Source organism: Dermacentor albipictus, chromosome 6 (assembly GCF_038994185.2).
Source record: "Dermacentor albipictus isolate Rhodes 1998 colony chromosome 6, USDA_Dalb.pri_finalv2, whole genome shotgun sequence".
Lineage (NCBI taxonomy): Eukaryota > Metazoa > Arthropoda > Arachnida > Ixodida > Ixodidae > Dermacentor > Dermacentor albipictus.
In genome coordinates this window covers 139,593,979-139,614,333 of record NC_091826.1, presented here as the reverse complement: position 1 = coordinate 139,614,333, position 20,355 = coordinate 139,593,979, and the positions used below count along the sequence as shown (strand labels likewise).

The window sequence follows — 20,355 nt, the reverse complement described above, 5'->3', positions numbered from 1 at the left end:
CCGGGTCGCATCTCCCGGCGTGGCAGCCCAGGCCTGCTACTTCGCGGCGCTTGGGATAGATGGCGCGACCGGCGCTCATCAATATGGCGGCGCCCTTTGAATTCACGGTGTTCTGGTGTATAGTGCCTAGAATATACTATAAAGAAACTCTATGCTCACCCCCAATACCGACATCGTTATAGTGACGGCCCCGTCGCTACAGTGTTGTTGTTAAAGTGACGGGCCCCGTCACTGTAGTGCTGTTGTTAAAGTGCCGGGCCCCGTCGCTGTAGTGCAGATGTTAAAGTACCGGGCCCCGTCACTGTAGTTACTACAAAAAGTATTATATAAATAGGGTGACAATAGCTTTTCTAACTACTGCTCGGTCTCAATTTTGTCAGTTTTTAGAAAGACCTCGTGAAAGTTATTAATACCCGCATTGACAATTTAGTAAAAAAAAAACTTAATCTCTTTACAAAGCATCAGTCTGGATAAAAAAAAAATGGTCCACAGAAAGCACACTGCTGTTTCACAAAAAGATTGTATTAGAGAACGTTGAATATAAGATTACACGAGGACTTTAACTGGACTTCAGCAAAGCCTTCGATCAAGTCAATCATGCCATAATATTAGAAAGAATGGCTACCGTGATGTGTGGTGCGCGACATGGTGCGGTGATCGGGACGGACAGAAGCAGACGCCAAGGAGTGCGCGCGCCGAGGCGAGTTCCGTGCTGGAGGAAAACGACGACGCCGAAGAGCGTCCGGCACGTGAACGCGCGGCGCAACAAAAGGAACTAAACGAAGAAAAGCCAACCAATTAGGAAAGACCACGGGGCGTCAGGCAGTCAATCGGAAAATGACTAATCGGCCAGAGCGGAAGAAAAGGCGAGGCGCGCTGGCAGAAGGGGGAGACGCCGGGAGAGTTCCAGGAAGCGACGCCAGGAGAAAATCGGCCACCGGACCGGGAGTTGAAGACGGGCCGTCGGGTTCCGGACCCGAGCCACCAGGACTTCACCCGACCGGCGCCTCTTGCCAACCCGTTCCTGTGTGCCGCCAGCTGCTCAAGGCCGGCGAGCTTCTGCGCCCGTGGGCAGGACGAGAGCAGTCAGGCTACGGGCCCGAGCTCTACGCCCAGCTGCCCGGCCAGAACGTCGCCGCCGTGTGCTCGTGCCGCCTGCCTTCTATCTGCAAGCCAGAGCAAGCGTGTCCCGGTCTATGCACCGACCTTTGGTGAGACCGGCGCCACTCCTTTCGTCAGCTTGTCGCCGCGTCGAGACTGTGTCTCCCTGCCGTCGTGGCAAGTCCGGACACGCGCACTATTTAACGTCATACTAGCCCCTAGTGTGTTTCTTATCGCCGTGATGTCTATTTGAGTGTTTATTGTATGTTTTCTATATATTCCCTTCTATTTATTTTAAGCCTCTTTCTAGTTCCATTAAAAGTTTGTGTGTGTTTTCGAAACCAACGGCTTTGTCCTCAATTATATATATATAGGTTCTCGGAGGTGCCGCCAATGAGAACTGTCAGAACCTTTGAGTACAAGAACCAATTGGGCATCACAGATACAGATTTCGGGAAGTTTCTCTGCAACTTTTTCGCTCTCATCTAGATAAAAGATTTCAGTATGCCAAAATAGGCAAATGCAAGTCGCGCTTGAGACGAATTGCTGCAGGGGTACCACAAGGGAGTATTTCAGTGCCTATTTTCTTTGCTATATATAAACGACACCATAAAAATAAATACCAACTGTCAATTATTTATGCTATGACTGCAGCCTTCTTTCAGGCAAAATATTTATCAAGTACTCAACTGAATCAAGTTCGTTTTGCCTTGATCCCTGGTGCAAGGCGAGCAGCTCGGCACTGAATGAAACAAATGCAAAGTGTATCGTGCACTTGGAACACTGGCTGCAGTAGCTGGGAAACTTACCCTAGCTCCATACACTGTCCATATTGAAATAATTGGCATCATCTTTATTGAACACGTAGAATGAACAAATAAAAGCAATAATGTCAAAATTAGGAAAATATGTTGGATTAATAAACTGTAGGGGTGTGCGAATATTGAAATTTTCGAATACGAATCGAATACGAATAAGGCGAAAAACTGTCTTCGAATATCGAATCGAATATCGAATATATGTGTAGTATTAAAAAATTGCAAAACGAGGTAACAATAGCTTCATTATCCTTTTAAAAATAATATTGCATTTTACGAGGTTGCTTCAGGTTAAAGAGGCACTCATTACAGGTAATGCACTGAGGTAATGTCAGGTAATGCTCTGTCAGGTAAGCACTTGTTACAGATTATCGCGAAGGAAAATATACTGCTCAACATGTTCAGAAAGTAAGGGCTCTCTATGCACTGTGACAACATTTGTCCAGGTAACATTTTCTAGGTGCATATTTTATTGCGCATATTTGCAAAGCCCGAAAGTACATCATATATTGTTATGAAAGAGCCCTGGAATAAAGCTTGGTAAAAAAAATCGAAACTGATCATGTCTCACGGGCCTGATGCAGATAGACTAGAACAGAGCGTACACATTCATAGTAAGGTTCGTTGCAGCACTTAAGATCACAGTGCTGTAACGCGGTGTCGTCGTTTTGTACCTTCTTTTGTCCCTGTTTTGTGTTGCGCTGTAACGAACCTTACTATGAATCCCAACAAACTGGCCCAACTTGCCATCTTGATGTAGAGCATAAAGATAATGAGCGGATCATGTGAAGCTCTCAGTGAATAAACATGTTTTTAGGAGAATGTGGAGCAAGCATATAATTCGTTAATTGCCAAATTATTCACAGTCTGTCCGAATATTCGCCGTTTCGACCATTATTCGGCCGTCCTCGAATATTCGGGAATTTACGAATATGCATTTCTCGAATCGAATACGCTTCGAATAAGGAAAATATTCGATTCGTATTCGAAATTTCGAATATTCGCACACCCCTAATAAACTGTCATCGACATATTCTCCCAAAGAAGGATTACTACACAATGGCCTTTTTAACTCACGTCTGTGTTACTGCATGCTTCTATGAGGCAAAACTACAGCTATTAATATATGCAAACTGAGAATGCTGCAAAAAAAAAGCTGGTTTGGGTGATTTTGAATGCTTCCTTTCTAGAGCACACTTGTCATCTTTTTAAGAAACCTTAGATATGGCTAAAAAATCAGGCTTGTATAATTGCAAGTTATTATGCTCTTACAGGAAGGCAGCACTGGGCAGATCACACTTTTCTCAACCTGATGCACCTTGACCGAAATCTGTTTCCCATCGCTTCCGATATAACCTGCCTTGGCATATTACATTTTCACTCAAGCACTATGGAGCGCACCGCATTCAACATGTTTTGCCAATGACTATAAACTACTATGACTCACTACAAATATACACTTGATTCCTTGCAAAAAAGAGATAAGAGAATTATCTTTGTGAAAATTGAGACAGGCTCTTTTTTTATATTAGTGCTTTATCGCACTTGTGTTTTTCTTAAATTTTATGTTGTATGCATAATTTTCTACTGAATTTCTGCATTCAAATGTGCACAATAAATTTTGCAAGAACATGTGTCGACATTGTCCTATCATACGTGCTAGCAGAGGTGCGTCCAGCATGATACACATCTGTGTGTGGAACCTCGCATCACTTGCACGATGACACTTGAAGGTGTGTTTATTTTCCTTGCTCTCGATGTTGTGGTTACGAGTGTGGCACACTATTTTCACTGCTGATAGGTGGCAGGGGTCCTGCTTCCTGGCCACTTTCTTTCACTGTATATGTTCCGGCAACACTAAAGTTCTTACTCACTAATTAGTCACCAACACATGGTGATTAACTCAAAGAGCTAGCTGGCATTGGCACGACATGTACTTCCCTTTAATTTGTTCCGGGCTAGTGCCATTGTAGCGCCCAGTTCTTGGCCAACCCTCCAGTGTGTGCCATTGCATGTAAATCATTAATACATGTACATGCTTCTTGGCTTGTTCTGGGTATGTGCCACAGTATGGATATCATAATCAATGCGTGAAAGAGGTAGCAGGTGTTAACATGTGGTCTAATTGTTAAGAGCATCGGGGTGGGGGGAGGGGCAATGTTTCACTGCCTTCACTGGACACACTTAATTTTATTTAAGTGAAGGGGAATCTACTCGGCAAGAGCCCAACCAGCGACCGACCGACAGACAGCAGACTGACTGACCTTGGCAAAAACATGGAATGGTATACTGACTGACCTTGGCAAAAACATGGAATGGTAGGCAATGAAAGCTTTGCCTTGAAGAAGCCCAAAGAACTGATGCTCCTCCAGCGATACCTACCATTGGGTCTACTAAAGACTGCCATAACTGGCATTTTTTTTTTTAAACAGGAATGATGGCATAGTAAAACCAACTGTGAGAATGGTTTGTGGAAGTGGGAATTTTATTTAGAACCATCTTCACACATTTAGGAAAGAATGCGAAAAAAATGTACTAACTGGGAAAAAGTACCATCCGAACTCACTAAAAAACGACAGCTAGCTCATTGAGTTGATTGTCGTATGTTGGTTTGGGTTAACTTCCCTGAAGTTAAACTCTATATAATGTGAGCCTTTGTGCCAATTGTTCCTGCTTGACCCAACATGTGCCGAGCTGGTTGAGCCTGAGCGGCCTAAGACATGCATTGTTGTTTTTGCGACTTCGGCAAGCTTACGTTTTCGCTCCTCGAATTCGGCCAGGATCAGGAGCTTCATTGAGTGGGCAGGAAGTTTTGACGTGCCCACTCTACACGAGGTGCTGATGTGCATCGAGATGCTGTGGCCTGAGCGATCTGAGCCAGACCGTGTCCAATTCTTATTGCATAGTGTTTTAAGGGGGTGATGGGAAACCAAAACGAAGTGGAGTCACTGGGCAACGCTGGAGTACGGTGCCTATGATGCTGCTAGACTGAAACATCACGATCAATTCGTGCCACCTGCAGCAAGGAAAGATGGCACGTTTGAGATATCACCTACCAAAAGCGTGCAGTGTGCTTCCAAAGGTACTACGTTCCACGTGCTGAAGATGCTTATTGCGTTAGGGTTGGTGGCGATAGCTGGATGTGGCATGTCACTACCCAGGAGGATATTTGCTGGTACTGTAATAGGAAGCTCAGTGTGTGCTGGCATTTTCATATGAGATGGGCAAGCGAGTATTAAGGGGAAGTTTCTGCAGCAGGCGACCACTGTTTTTGATCATGCACCTCACGCCTTTTCTTGTTTGCATGGAATCTAATGGCCGTAAAATGTACAACATAACAGTTTGGCAATGTACTAAAAGTTAGTGCTGAAAGACTGTGTTTTGCAGGAATGTATGAATGGCAGAAAATCGTAACTGTATTGGGTAATTTTGTTGTTCTCGATCACAATGGGAATGCATCAATGAGGTGCTACTGTTTTAGGAAAGATGGTAGCAGCAACTTCATGATGTGGATATTTTTGTGTATAACAACAGCATTTCACACCCCACACATTAGTTGGTCGCAGCAGTTCCATTCAGTAACACGAAAGCTTGCAGGTATGCTCAACCAGTCTGAATAGCCAATTCTTGCTTTTCAACACACCAACATGCATGGTTGCATTGTTATGGTCGTTGAGCATGGCTGTACTAGTACTGTTAAGGAGAGAATACCCATTGAATATGCAAAAAAGAATATGGACTGTGCTTGACGAGCAGGGATCATCATCATTCATTTGGATGTATGCTATAGGTATCATGATAAGCAGAATAGAGTGTTAGCCCTGACAAAGTATTTCAACCTGACGCTTGCACTGAGCATGTTTATTCACACTATAATACATACCTAAAATGCCAATAAATACAATAGATCACATTTCTTGCTTCCTGATTAACACTGTTACACTCATTACTTCCTCCATGACATAAATAACAAGAATAAACAGATTTCACAAGTGGTCTGACACACCGTTTCAAAGATAAATCTGCGTAACAATAAGAGAATTGAACATGGTCACTATAAACCATTCTGCTATGAGTTTATCCCTATAAAATGACAATGACAAAGCTAGGAAGCTTTTTACACAGTGTGCATGCAACAGGATTCATGTCTACACATCAGTTGGTACGTAACACAGAGCTACTGTTATATACACTGCTGAAGGCATTGAGTGAAACAGTGTTGAGAATTCTTGCTTGAAAACAACATGATGGCAGTCACAAAATGTTGTATGGCACAAACACCTGCAAAGGCAAAAACAGAAAAAGAAAAGATGGGCAGGAACTTTTGGCAACTATGGCAACAAACCATAATGCAATACATGAAACAATAGCTGTTGACAAAGTATACCTAGCTAATGGAGATGTGTCAAGTGTTAGAGAGCAACCAGGAAAGGAAAATGATGCACAAATATGCAGTAGGTGTCTGTACACGAATGCATCAACTGAATTTGCATAGATGCAAAATCAACTTGGAGTGCACATAGTAGTTGAAAACGGTGGGGGCTCCTCACAGAATGCAATTTAAATTGCTGCACTAGAAATGTCACAGAGTTAACTAGTAAGCATTTACACCAGTGCATTATTATTATTGGTGGTGGTTTGTGGTTTTACATTTACAACGAAGATGTAGCTACACTTTTTTGTCATGCCCTAGCCTTCTAGTCACTACTGGTACATTGCATTGCATCATTACATTGCAGCCCCTGCACAGCTGCAAAACATGAGTAGAAACCATGGCACAGCTATGCCTAACACGAGGCTCACACACGAAAAAGGTGCAACCATTTATAAATTCCTACAAAAAGAGCAGGAAATCTTGGTAAGTACTGGCCAAGGTATGTGTTGTGTTTTCAGACTCTGCATTCACTTGGACAGAGGTGTCCAGCCATGACTTCTTTCTTGTGCGCATTGAAAGTTGAGCTGTGAGCGACAATTGCACTGTGCGCCATATGTATTTCCTGCTGCTGAGATGTATGCCATCCGTCTGCTGCCCTGTACAACAAAGTAAATGGTTAGCATGTCTAGTTGCAATCCCCAGTAGTGAGCATTGTTTTACAACAGATGGTGAAATCCACTGACCGGCTGTGTGATCCACTTTCCTCAACAGAAAAGCAACCAAGCGTCACTCTGGTAGCTAATTTTTAACTAAAGCAAGTTGGCAGGCTAGTTGGTATGGATTCATGATTACAATGTGCTGAGCCAAGAGGCAATAAGGCAGTTTCCATTCCTTTATCTATCAACTTGCTCAGTTCACCCTACTCCTAAATTTCCATTCTCATCCTGCGCCTGCAAAACCTCCAAAATGTGCAGTAATACAATTTTGTCTTACTAAATCTCTGTTTGAGTCCTGCAGTGGGTAGCGAGAAAGTCAGCAGTTGACACAGCTTCTTCTGCCCCTGAATGATTGGAGAAACTCTGCAAGAAATGAGCGTCTGTCCTGTCCACCTGGCCTCTATTTCTTCCACATAATTTTCCCACTCAGCGCAATGACATCTACAAGAAGGTCAACTCGGACAAGAACGAGACAACCATCTGCCTTATACAGCACTGCAAACAATTTGTGGATCCTGTAAAAACGTTTTGTATTCGATGCTCTTGTTGGGCAAAAGAGCATATATTAGTCAGACATGTCAATGTATTAGTAGCATGCACGCAAGCATCGTTAAAATACTATAAAAGCTACTTCGGGCCATTTAGGCACACATTGCTGAGAGTGCAGCTGTGCACAGATCTTTGAAAAAACTTCTATATATTTTCAATCGGTCCTAAAGTAATACCTGTGTCACACGAACCCATTTAGAAGGCCTTCCAGTCGATGGCCTTCAAAACGCCACAAATCTATAGACTCAAAGGAGTTGGCGCGCTGCTTCACGGCACTTTTGAAAGGCCGTTGAGTGGTTTGGGCATTTCTCGCAAAATTGTGTGGCGCTGCAAACCTTTATTTTCGTTTTCATGTCACGAAAAGTTAAACACTAAAACCACTTAAAAGCACTGTAATTTCTTTCATGTTTGTTTATACACTTAAAAAATATGTTTATACATTGCCATACATATATATGTTTAGTTTTTAAGTTGTTGAGTAGCGAAACTGCGGCAACGTTTGCACCGCTCAATGCGGCTACCATTTTGGGGTGTGTTTACACTTCAAAGTGCACTATGGTGCGCTATAACTGCACTCTTGCTCTGCTGCTAGGGTGACAGAGAGACAGAGGCTCAAGATGATAAGGCTGCTATGATATTCTATATATAGTATCTTTAGAGCATTTGGTTTGATTTGTTTTTTCTGACCGTGAGTAAGACCACATTGTGAACGAGAGGGCATGTTAGCGCTGTTTCCACTTCCATTGCCCAAAGGCCATCCAGATTTTGATAGAGTTGTAGGGTGCTCCGTTGACTCGAGAGACTATTGACTCAGCAGCCTTCGAAACTGCCTGCGTAGCAGCTTGAACTTGACCTTTGAGTCAACTCACTATCGGATGGAAGGCCTTCCAAATGCCTGTGTGACACGGGTATAAGATGACAAGAGAAATTATTGAGGCTTAAGAAATTGCAAGAATGAAAGAAAAGCACATGAGCATGTATTCAGTGTCGCTATCGGATAAGGAGGTGCAGTTTCTTGAATTATCACTATAGCCCTTTGCAGTCTGTTTTTATTACACTGAGGACACATGTACCACTGTATGCTAATACAGTAAGAATTAATTAATTCAGATTTCAAGGGACCAAAAAAAGTGAATTATCCTGCTGTTTACTGTGCTGTACTGTTACACGAAGGACAAAAAGAGACTGACACACATGTGTGCCTCCTTTAAAAATGAAAGCCCTATGAGAAAAAGTAAATAACAGCATAAAAAAATCTGTCAGAAACAAATGTGAAATAAAGCATGCAGACAGGCATTTGGAATGTGTCGATAACATTGTCGACAAGATGACTTTCACATGCGGAAAATCAAACATAGGGCAGATAGGCTGTGTGGGGTTCTCACTCATGCTCTTGGGACAAAGGAACGACAACACAGTAGTGCAAACAATCACAAGGGCATTGATTGCACCTTTCATAGACCAATGCCTGCTAGCTGAGTTGCTAGCAGGCATCCACAAAACATGCCGATGGGTGCGTGACAAATTGCGGAAGCCCGACTGACCGTGACCGGATAAGGAGCGAATATGTTCACCCCATGCTGGACACCAACGCCTAGTCGTTCGCGTGTACGGTCAGGCGAATGGTGGCGCGTCCGAACGAGGCCTCACGAGACGGTCTCGCAGAAGCATGCATCAGCGCACGCGTGGGGCGTACACGCCTCTTGCCGAAACCGAGCCAGAGAGGAAGAACCTTTTCCTTTAGGCGCCCAAGTAACCCCACTGTTAGGTGGCGTTAGCAGAGCCACACTCGCGCCAGCTCTCGCAATGCGCTTCAACCACACCGACTGCCGCGGGCACCAGGCCACGCGGCGAAGCCAGATTACAGGAGATGGGAGCTATGCGGGAAAACAACATATCGGGGGACGCGTGGGAGTCGCACATCCCCGCATCCCCCCAACCTTAGATCACTACATATTCTGGTGAAACATGTCACACGGTCTAACATCAACGCATGCTTTGCGAACAATGTAGTACATGCAACAGTGGCCGCGCCGAGGAAATGTCCACACTGTCCACAACATGCGAGCCGACATTGTCCTTGGGTAAACCGCTAGCGTCCACTGGTCACAGCAGCAGCCCTGCAGACTCGGCGGCATGATTCCAGGCCAGTACTCCTGAAACGGCGACGCCGTAGTCGGTACGAGCAAGCATCACTCGCGCCGACGCGCACTGCTGGCGAGAGCCGCAGTAGATGTTGGTGACCGCCGGCTGTTTTCTCTGCCGCCGAAGTTGCGCACTGAACTGGCCACAGCATCACCATTGCCCAAGGTGGCTCGATCGTAGTCCGGGGCAGCCGCACAGACGATGTGCAGGTAACAGCAAATGCACTCGGCAAACACTAAAGTAGTGCAAGTGAGAGACATTCTGCATGCGCATCGCCCACGTGGCACGATGTTCAACTTGGCTAGCAAAAGATCGGGTGGCTACTCAGATGCCAAGTTCACGTGAACGAAACTCACTTCCTTGAGTCGAAAGAGTAATTTCAATTCGTACAAGGCTAACTAGAATGAGGGGAGCAAAGTGCAACACCTCAACGCCATGGTGCACCAGGCTGTGTCCCTCCATGGGCAACAGGCAGCTTCGTAAAGCCTTAGGCCTAAAGCGTCGCTACCCTGACAACAACTAGTACCCAGAAAACAACACCTAAAATGGGCGCAATATAGGCAACCTTGAGGAGACGTCAGCTCTGTTATGTGGCCCTTCCCCGCTCGGTGCACACATCATCTGAGTTGACAGCGCCCACCGTCCCAGACAGTATATATCGGAGTGCCCGGTGCCAGGCTGCAATACCAGTTAGCCCGTAGCGGCACCCGTGGCCCGCGGCCACCCAGGTCCCAGAGCCGCGACTTCATCAGAGTCAAAGAGGTAGAAGAAGCTATTTACATAAGAAATTCGGACCACCCACGAGGCTTCCGTACTCACTCGCTTCAGGCTTGCCAATGTTCCGCAGGCGCTAAGCCTTGCTCTCCCAGGATGTAGACCATGTGGCTCTCGTACCGACGAATGTCATTAAAAAAAATCATTTGCGAAAAGGCTTAGCATGTTGAAAAGTTCAGACACACTACAGCCACCGTCGCCTCGCTCAAGAAAGCACGCCGCCGACGCTAGCAATCAAAATACACGCTAGCTCTACGCTTCCATTCAAACAAAGGTTTCGAACGAAACAAAACTGTTAAAACTATCGTCCGATGCCCCAAGAGGTCCACATTGGGCAGCCAGATGTGGTGTTCTTACCCGTGCTCTTGGGACAAAGGAACTACAACACAGTAGTGCAAACAAACACAAGGGCATTTATTGTACCTTTCATAGACCTGCTAGCCGAGTTGCTATCTACAAAACATGCCAAACATGCCGATGGGCATGACAAATCTAGGAAGTCCGACTCACCGCCACCGGCTAACGAGCGAATATGTTCGCCCCATGCTGTATCCCAACGCCTGGTCGTTCACACGTCACGCAAACGGTGGCGCGTTCGAACGAGCCCTCGTGAGACAGTCACGCAGAAGCATGGATCGGCACACTCGCGGAACGTCCGTGCAGCTTGCCGACCCCGAACCAAAGAGGTAGAAGAAGCTATCTACATAAGAAATTACACTATGCACCATGTGGCTGCAAGCCTATCGTCAATGAAACCAAGGCTTTGGCTTGCTGCAGGTCTAATGAAAAGCACATGAAATCTTGGAAGCCTATTTTATGCTAAAAAACTGCTCGGGAAACCGCATTAGCACACCTTCTGTGGTGCTGGGAGAAACAGCTTTTAAATTCATAGACGAGCGTCAGATCAAGCTATACTTGTCATTGTGCGTAGATTACTTTCATTTCATGTTGTTTACTTTCTATCAATCACCCTATCGCGTATATATTTTATGTGAACTAGTGAATAATAAACAGCTGAAAGTTGCGCCCATGTTTGTCAGTCTCCTTTTGTCCTTTAACAGTATAGCACAGTGAACAGAACGATGTCATACCAACTAGCCCCAGTCGAAGCCTTATTAAACGTTGGTCCAAATTAACCAAATTATTGACGGTATCAAAAGAACAATAAACATATGCTTACTACATCAACATGCTTTTATCTACTTAATCAGCTAGTCATGGTTTCTGTTTTGCAAAACAGCAGTGCGGAAGCTGCAATTCTCACCATCTCATGACTGATTAGCATGCGCCATGGTAAAGGCTTCGCAACTTCTTTGGTTGGGAACAGATTGCTTGTCCATCGTGATGTATCTGGATTGTGCTCAGCTCGGTCTCCAGGAACCGCCGTCATAATGGCAACATGGCAGACATGGCTAGTGCGCTGGAGCTAATTTACAGCGTAAACCGTGCTTCTTCCTCCCAGGGTTGTGTCATCGGGCAAGCAAACGTCACTAGGACGCACCCTGATTGGCCTCCCGAGTGGCAGTCCCCAGGCACCCTCTCCGCCCGAGCTCTCCTCCAATGAGCACTTCATCGCTGTGGCAGATGCTCACAGGCACGCAATGGGTTGTTTATGTGGTACCTTTGCTCCTGCAACTTCTCGTTCTCGCGCTTGGTACGCATACTTGATCAGTCGTGCGGTGAGCCGTTGAGCATAAGCACCGTCACTGTTGCACTGTATTGTACCTTGGGTGAATAAACCCGTGTTGGAGAGTTGACGAACCATATGCCATAGTGCCTTTGTACGTTGTGGACTAGAGTAGCATCATGCCCTTTCCTGACCGTTGCTCACAGGGTGAGCCCCAATGTGAAGCAGATTCAGGGCAACTTATTAACAGCGGCCGTCCACTTCTCGAACCTCGTTGCACATGGGCTGATGGTGACCCATCGCCCCGTAATTCCCCAAAATACAAAATGGACTTGGCCACGAGAGCACAGTGATGCGCAAGACCTTTCTGACCATGCTCTCGATCCCTACTTGCCAGCCAAAGGGGCGACGCGATCAGATTTGCCCTCGTGCGCAGGGGTGTGCATGCGTTCCCATTTTCGTTAGCCGTGTGGGGTAGAACAGTGCTCCTGGGCACTGTTGCCCCTTTGGCTGTCGAACGGAAACCGCCTAGTGCTTGAGACATGCCCAGGCCCCCTCAGTCGGATGTAGGCATTGTCTGCTACCATTGCCATGAACCCGGCTATATTGCCTGAACATGCAATGCATGCCACCCGATGCAAGAGCCTCCTCGCCCATTGGGGAACGGCGTGAGGCCGTGAGCCCATAGAATGAAGAACCAACGTGAGCCGCCGGTAAGCTCCCCCTCACAGGCGGCAACAGTAGTAGTGCATGGTGGTGCAACACAACCTCTGGCTCCAATTGCATGTCACACTGGAACTGAATATCTCGCACGCCAGCACCTTTCATTGACCTTACGATTGCTGGTCGACAGTTTGTGCTGTTGCTGGATAGCGGCGCTTCGGTCTCACCATTTGGCGAAGAGGTTATGGCTCATTTGTGCCTGCAGCACTTCCTTCCACCCCGCAAGCAGTGCAGCTGCCTTGTGCAGTTGTGTGCTGGGAGAATCGAGTGCACCTTCAGTGCTTTGTGCATCTCTCTAGTCTTTCCGCACCCGTAATTCTGGGACGCGACTTCCTCACACGCACAGGTATCGTGATTGACATTGCAAGTGGAGGCTACAGGGCAGGCCCTTCTGACCGCTTGCAACCCTCTGCTGCATGCACTCCTGCTGGCCACGGCGGTCCCTCATACACCAGACGCTGGCCCCTTGGCCAGCACAGCAGAAAATTATCAGTGCGAACTGCTTTGTCACAAGCATTGCGCTGCTACAGCGGTAAAGGTTCTGGCTACCCCAACAACCACCTCCTTAGGCAGTAGCTCAGGCTGCTCATTGCTGCCTTTGTCCAACAGCTTGTCGGTGCATGGGAAGGTACGCCTGTCATTGCTGGTGACTTGTTTCAGTGCAATGTTCACTGAACGACCGGGCTGCAGATCCCTTGTGCGACATTGCATCGACAATGGCGTGTAAATGCAACCTTTGCCCCATTATTGTGGCAAAGAGAAAGGCAATTGACCAGGCATTGGATGAGCTTATTGTTCAACGTTCGAACAGTCCTTGGGATTCTCTGGTGGTAATGAACCCCATAAGAGCTGGCTTTTTTTCGGCTGTGTGTCGACTACCACTGGCTGATTGAGGTCACGAGAAAGGACGCTTATCCTATGCCTAATGTGGGCTCAATTGTGGCTAATCTAGGCAATACGTGTTACTTCACCCCTCTGGATGCTAGCATACCTGCATGTTCAGATGGAGCTGGCTGATGCAGGGAAAACTGCGTTCACCTCTCATTGAGGCCTTTACCAGTTTGTATGCTATTTGGCGGCTCTGGACCAGACATTGACTGACCGTATTCTTGGGGATGCTAAGTGGCACTATGCGCTCGCATACCTCCATGACACGGAACTGTCCCCTTGAACGTTTGAGGAGTACCTGCGCCACCTGGAGGATGTCCTTGAGAGGTTGCGTGTCATGGGTTTGACTCTAGACCTGAAAAAGCCCAAGTAGCTGAGACTCACATTTCCCTACTGGGCTTTATGATCAACAGGGGTCATGTTCTGCCGTACGAAGAGAATATCTCCACTATCCTCAAATACCCGATGCCGACGAACATTCAGGGTCTAGGCGCTTTTTGGGAATGGCGAACTACTACAGACAGTTCATCCTGAACTGTGCCGCTCCCCAAGCGCCCTTGATTGCACTGATGAAAAAGTTGGCACGCTGGAGCAGGAGTCCTGAGCAGGAAGGAGGGTGTCCTTCCTGCACGATCTCAAGCTATAGTGGCCAAAGTTGAACTGAAGGTGCCTGACCGTAACAGGGAGTTTGTTGTCCAAGCAGACTTGTCCAAGAAGTTGTCCAAGCTGGGCTTTGGGGCTGTGCTGCTTCAAGAGCACGACAGCATCCTCCAATCAGTCGCCTCTGCCAGCTGGTCACTTAACGCCACCGAGCGCAACCACTGTGTGACTGAAAGGGCGTGTCTCACTATATTTTTTGCTCTCCAGAAATTGGACTGCAATGTTGATGCAGTGCAGTTTGTGGTGGAGACGGACCATGTGGCACTCACCTGGTTGAAGCACCTGCACGAGCCCTTAGGCCGCTTCATGCACTGGGTGTTGACACTGCAGCAATAAGACTGTTGTGCACTACCGGAAACGGAGTTCAAATGTGGTGGCTGATGCTGTGTCGCTCGCCCCCATTTCGGCATGTGACCCTTTGGTCCGCCACCACTGTCGGAATTTGCAACAAGTAGAGAGCAAAGCCTCAGTCTCCGATGGCTTGAAAGGCACCAAGCCCATGTACTCAGCAAAGACCGGAGTCTCTGTTTCAGATGACTCGAATAGCATGAACTTAAGGCACTCATAGAGATCGGAGCCTGTGTCTCCAATGGCTAGGGTGCCTCAATGTCAGCGCGTGCTATCGAGGCACCCTACCAATGGCTCTAATGGCGCGATTACCGACAGCGTAGTGATCCCCGGACTGAAAGCCTTGGTAGAGGACGTTTACCTGGTGGACCTTGTTACCTCCCCTGGTATCATCTTCAACAGGCAAGAGCTACTAAAGGCATAGCAGAGAAATCCATTTTTAGAGAAACCATTCATGGGCTCAAAGAGTCGAGCTCCCAAGAGGAGCGGAGCGGCAAAGCCATCGAGCGCACACGGACTGCTGGTATAGCTGTTGGCACTGAGTGCAATGCAGCTGGTAGTGTTGCAGGCACGTTGGATACGTGCTTGATGCCAATGGAGTTCTCCTTCGCTATATTCCATCTGAGGAGGCTCCCCAGAAGTCATTCAAAGTGGTGATACCCTGCAGTCTAAGGAAGCCACCTTGAGCTATTTGCACGACTCGCGGTTGGCTCGACATGCCAGTGGCCTTGAAAGTTATGCCGCTTCACTACCTGGCCATGCATGAAGCGTGATGCTCTTTACTATGCCCGTTCGTGCCACGTGTTCCAATGTGTGAAGTCTCATATGGGAACCCCCCAGGCTTGTGCAACCAATCGACATCCAGCTACTCCGGTAAGTCACGGTCCGTGACATTATATGATCCTTTCCCAGAAGCCGGCGAGGTTACATTTTTCTCCTGGCTGTCAAAAATCGCTTCACAAAACGGGTTGAACTTTTTCCCCACTGGAAGTTAATGGCATGCGCAATCTGTGATAAATTGATTGAGGTCTTTAACCACTTCGGCTTTCTGGCGGAGCTGATATCAGAGAACGTGTTCTGCTTCATGGTCAAGGTATTTGTGGATGCATGTGCCGCCTTTGGCATTAAGCACCACAAGACAACCACGTATCACCCACAGGCCAACCGGACAAAGTGGATAAACCAGAACCGCAAGCCCTTGCTTGCGGCCTTTGCCCAGCAACACAGGGCTTGGAATGTCCGTCTTGATGATAGGCTTCTCCTTGTGACCCACAGTGAACTGTTCGACTGGTTGCATGCTCGCTTTCCTCAACATCGAGAGAGAGCTGCCAAGCCCCATGGACCGCATTCTGCGGACCAGCAGCAAGGTATGCACCACAAAAGCTGGCCTTTCCAGCTACATGGCAGAACTGCGCTCACAGATGTACGTGGCTCATGACCTGGCTCGTTCCAACCTGGCAGAAGCGCGAGCTAGACAGAAGGCCCAATCCCATTGGGACGTCCACTACTGTTTCGACGGTCTCGACCTTCGATGCAATCATGTCTTGAGTGATGCTGCCAAAGGCATCTCTGCCTGCCTGTTGGCCAAACGGTTGGGCCCGTACCGTGCGGATACCAAAATGTCCCCTCTGGTATACAAGCTGGCTGACTCCCAAGGTAGACCAGCCGGCGGTCCAGTTCACGTCTCGGACCTCAAACCTTTCGTTGCCAGAAGCAGCAACTGGGGTGAGGGGGAGGCACTCAACGATTCGCAGGCAAATCGTGACACAGCTGGCCCCAGACAATGACACCTGTACAACCTGTGGAAACACACCTAGGCAGCCTTTCTACCAGCTGGTAGCCGGACTTTATTTCCTAGTGCGCCGGTGAACGGAGAAATGCAGCTACAGTGCAAAGGTGCACATCAAAGCGGTGACAGGCCCTTGTGGCCTAGTATACCCTCTTATGTGTTGCCAAAGCCTTAGCCTGGCAAACGTCCCTTGTTGAGTGATCAGCTGGGCAAGCATCTTTATTTGGCAAGCCAGCTATGCCTCATGGGCTTTCCTGTCTGTTCCCCTGCATCGTCCAGTCTTCTCCCTGCGCATGGTTTCACTGTGCCACCAGTCTTGCTGACCATGAGGCCAGCTGTCCCTGGTCCAACTATGCCAGTCTGTTGCTGCTCCGAGGCTTGCTGTCCCTGGTCCTGTTGAACACTCCGGCCTTGGGGGCCACAGACTCATGCCAGCCGTGCCTCCTGCTGGCTTAAGCTGCGGCTGGTGCGCATAATCAAGCTCTAGCTTCTGGTCAAGGATGGTCACTCCGGCTGCTGCTGTTAACCTGGCTGCCAGTCATCCCAGTCTACTGTTCCTGTCAGCACCCAGTGATTTTTGTGGTGGGTACTGCGCCAAAATGGCAGCTACCACTCACTTGTTCCTGGCAGCTCCTGTGCAGTGCCTAGTGGGGTGACACTCTACCATAAAAACTGGAATATAGGTACAGCTGAAACTCAGTTTAACAAAGTGATGAACAAGCTTGAACTATTTTGTTAAATCGGGAAGTTCCGAAAATTGAGTAAGGGATTTTTCAATCCTTTGAAATCTGAAGTTGTAACGTAGTGGCACCTAAAAGGTACTGCGGCATTGTATTTGCCAGTAACTCACACCTGCGCTTGTAACAAGTTTACTAGGGCGGCCCAACTACTGCTGCCCCTAGCGCCATCTGGTAAGTAAGAATGCTAGCGACTGCTGAGTACGTTGTTCATAGGTGCAGCATGCAGCCTCGTCAAAGTAAAGCTAGGGGTGTGACTAGGGTGCTTAGATGTTATATGTCAATAGCATTGAGCGCATTCTTGAAGAAAGATCCATCTGCGTCAAAGTTATAAAGAAATCACAGCTTTTTTACTCCTTTATTTCTAGAAAAGCTTTGTTAAATCTGATTTAATGCAAGCTAGTTTCTTTAATTTGAGTTGATGGCAACATTGAACCTTGTGGGTACTTGCCAGGGAATTAAAATTTCTGTGTTAGATCGAGAACTTCGTAAAAATGGGTTTCGTTAGATAGGCGGAAATGCCAACTGTAGAACTTTTTGCAAGAACCCGCGGCAAAAAGTCGACCCCCGTCTTATATATTCGTCATGGTGGAAAAAAATTATAGGAGACTTGCAACAATGGGCAGCTTGGTTGTTTTGGTTGTCCTGTAGCACCTGTTACAAAGTTGTGTTGGTTCTGTGCTTTTTTTTTCAATATTCATTGAAAATGAGTGTTAGCCAATGGCAGTTCACCATAGACTTCAAGAAGAAAGTGACAGAATATGCAAAAGCTCATGGCAACCTGGCAGCACAGCGTGAATTTGAAGCATCATAAGAAAAGCATCTGAAACTGGAGGAGCCAAAAGCAGCGTCCTGGTGTGCAGCAACCAGAATGTCAGTGATTCAGCGATTCTTCTTTCTTTAATTAAGAATTAAAGATTGGGGGGGGGGAGGGGTGGATCTATATTCTGGTCTAATCTATATTCTGGTTTTTACGGTAGTAGAACTACACCACACACACTAGCTGTAGTAACAGTGCAATGCCCGCGAGGAGTCATAGCACAGTTGGCAGCTTTTTCGTCTGTTTGGTTTTCACTGGCGGTGATCACTGATGCCACCCAAGTTACACCTGCATGGTTGATGTCACTTTGCAGTTTCTGCCCGAACTTGAGCGGACTTTCACCACCACATTTTTTTCACTGAACGGTGACTGCGGTCATCTGGATCAACTTGAAACTTGTGCCTGGTAATAACGCGCCACACAAAAAGGAACACCAAGAGGAAGCAACATCATGTAAGAAAATGATCTAGGAATTTGGCCAGTTCTGTGGCATCATGCTTAAGCAGCATAAACAAAATTAGCAAGGTATGTTTTTGACTTGTTAGGTTTCCACCAAGAACTTCCTGGCTGTGATATGAGTGCTCTGCCATTACTCCAAAACTGCACTGCATTATCTGCAAATAACAAATTGTGTTATAACCTTACCCAGGCATAGTTTACAAAATAATGGGTCCCATTGAAAGTAGCATATAAGAATATGAATCCCCTAATTTTTTGATGACTAATAAAGCTGAAGAGAACTGGTAAATGAACCTGCACACAGAAGAGAGTTAGCCAATTTCATGGTCTTCAAGACACATGACACAGGTGCCTAGGCGCTCTTGGTCGCCCGACTACGCTCGTGTAGGTGAAACCCAAGGGTCATCAAGGTATTTGGCAAGGTTGTTTTTGACTAATGATGAACCGGAGAACTTGACGCGTCATCATAACGTAAACCACCTCTTAGTGTGGAGGCACAAAGTAATAACCGTTGCTGAGCAGTGAGGCAGCCAACCTTGGTGAGTGAATGGGGTCGCACAATGTGTCACATTAGAGCTGCCCAGTGCAGCCTGCCTGTCTATGCAAATTTTCTCATGGAAGCCAGGTTCTATTCTTCTAACAGCGAGTGTTATGACGAGTGGCTCGCAGTAAGCTGTTTATTTTAAAACAAAATATTTCACTGCGTTGGTTTTACAATGTCACATCTGATTTCTTCCCACACCATGAGACAATCAGGTGGAATGTGCAAAAACAGATCCATTCTTAGAAGGAATGGAGTGGTAGCAGAATGATCCACTCAAATTTTGGTATAGGCATTGATGAAAGAGCCACCAAAGCCATATGACATTTAGTGAAAAACTTTAGCTTTACCCTGTATACATAGGTGCTTTGGAATACATACAAGAAAGTACTGCTTTGCATTTCATGTGGACTGAGTGCAGGAACTATCGTGAGCAATATGAGCGGGAACATGCAAATGTGTGGCAAATAGCCTTGAAACTGAGTTAGAGCAATACGCAGATGGCGCTGTTTAAAACAGAGGGTGAAAGGGTGCACTTTACCGCTAACTTTTGGCACTCCCGCTGTCATTTTAGCTGCTCTTAACAGCATTCCGAAAGCCACATCAAGCAACCATGGCCGCTCACTACGCCACCTGTAGAGTGGTATATAGACCTGCAAGACCTAGCTTCCCACTGTCTTAGACGGGAAACACCCACATTATGTAGCCATACTCTATGTAATAAACACCATTCCGCTCTTTGTTCGCTAACCCAAGTGCCATGCCGCCTTCTTCTCCAAGTGCAATGCATGAGCACACAATACTGGCGATGATGGTGGGATTGACGAAGCATGGAATTCAGCAAAGCAGCATCGTGGAATGACTGTGAGCCAGAACAGAAGACCTCAAGTAGCACAGCGAACGCCACCCTGGCAAGAATGAGCACGAGCCGTCAGGGACACCTAGAACAGTATGACAAGTCCACCAACAACTGGCCACTGTACAAAGAAAGACTCACCTCCTACTTGCAAGCAAACCAAGTCACCAAGGATGATAAGGTGTATACTTTTCCGAGCCTTATCGGTCCCAAGACATATATATGCTCTCCTGAAGTCACTGTCAGCGCCAGAGCTGCCGTTCACCAGGACATTCGACTTACTGAAGGGCTTGCTAAGAGAACACCCGGTGCCACAGACCTTCGTCATCGCAGAACGGATGAAATTCTACAAGCGGTCGCAATCAGACAGTGAGACCATCGCTGAATTTGTTGCTGAACTGCAGAACTTGGCCAAAACATGCAATTTCG

The 20,355-nt window shown here is 47.0% G+C and overlaps 1 protein-coding gene across 8 annotated transcripts in view; it reads right to left on the bottom strand.

Annotated features, from left to right (window-relative positions):
* Positions 1-897: 897 nt before the first annotated feature.
* LOC135896110 (G-protein coupled receptor-associated protein LMBRD2B) overlaps positions 898-20,355 on the bottom strand; it is a 390,673-nt gene continuing 371,215 nt past the window's right edge. For 6 of the 8 annotated variants that reach the window (XM_065424452.1, XM_065424451.1, XM_065424453.1 and 3 more), the window contains one exon: positions 5,752-6,200. The gene's annotated coding sequence lies outside the window, so the exon portion shown is untranslated. Of the gene's footprint in view, positions 1,167-5,751; positions 6,201-6,221; positions 6,951-20,355 lie in introns of those variants that run through there. The other 2 variants (XM_065424449.2, XM_065424447.2) reach the window with 2 other exon arrangements.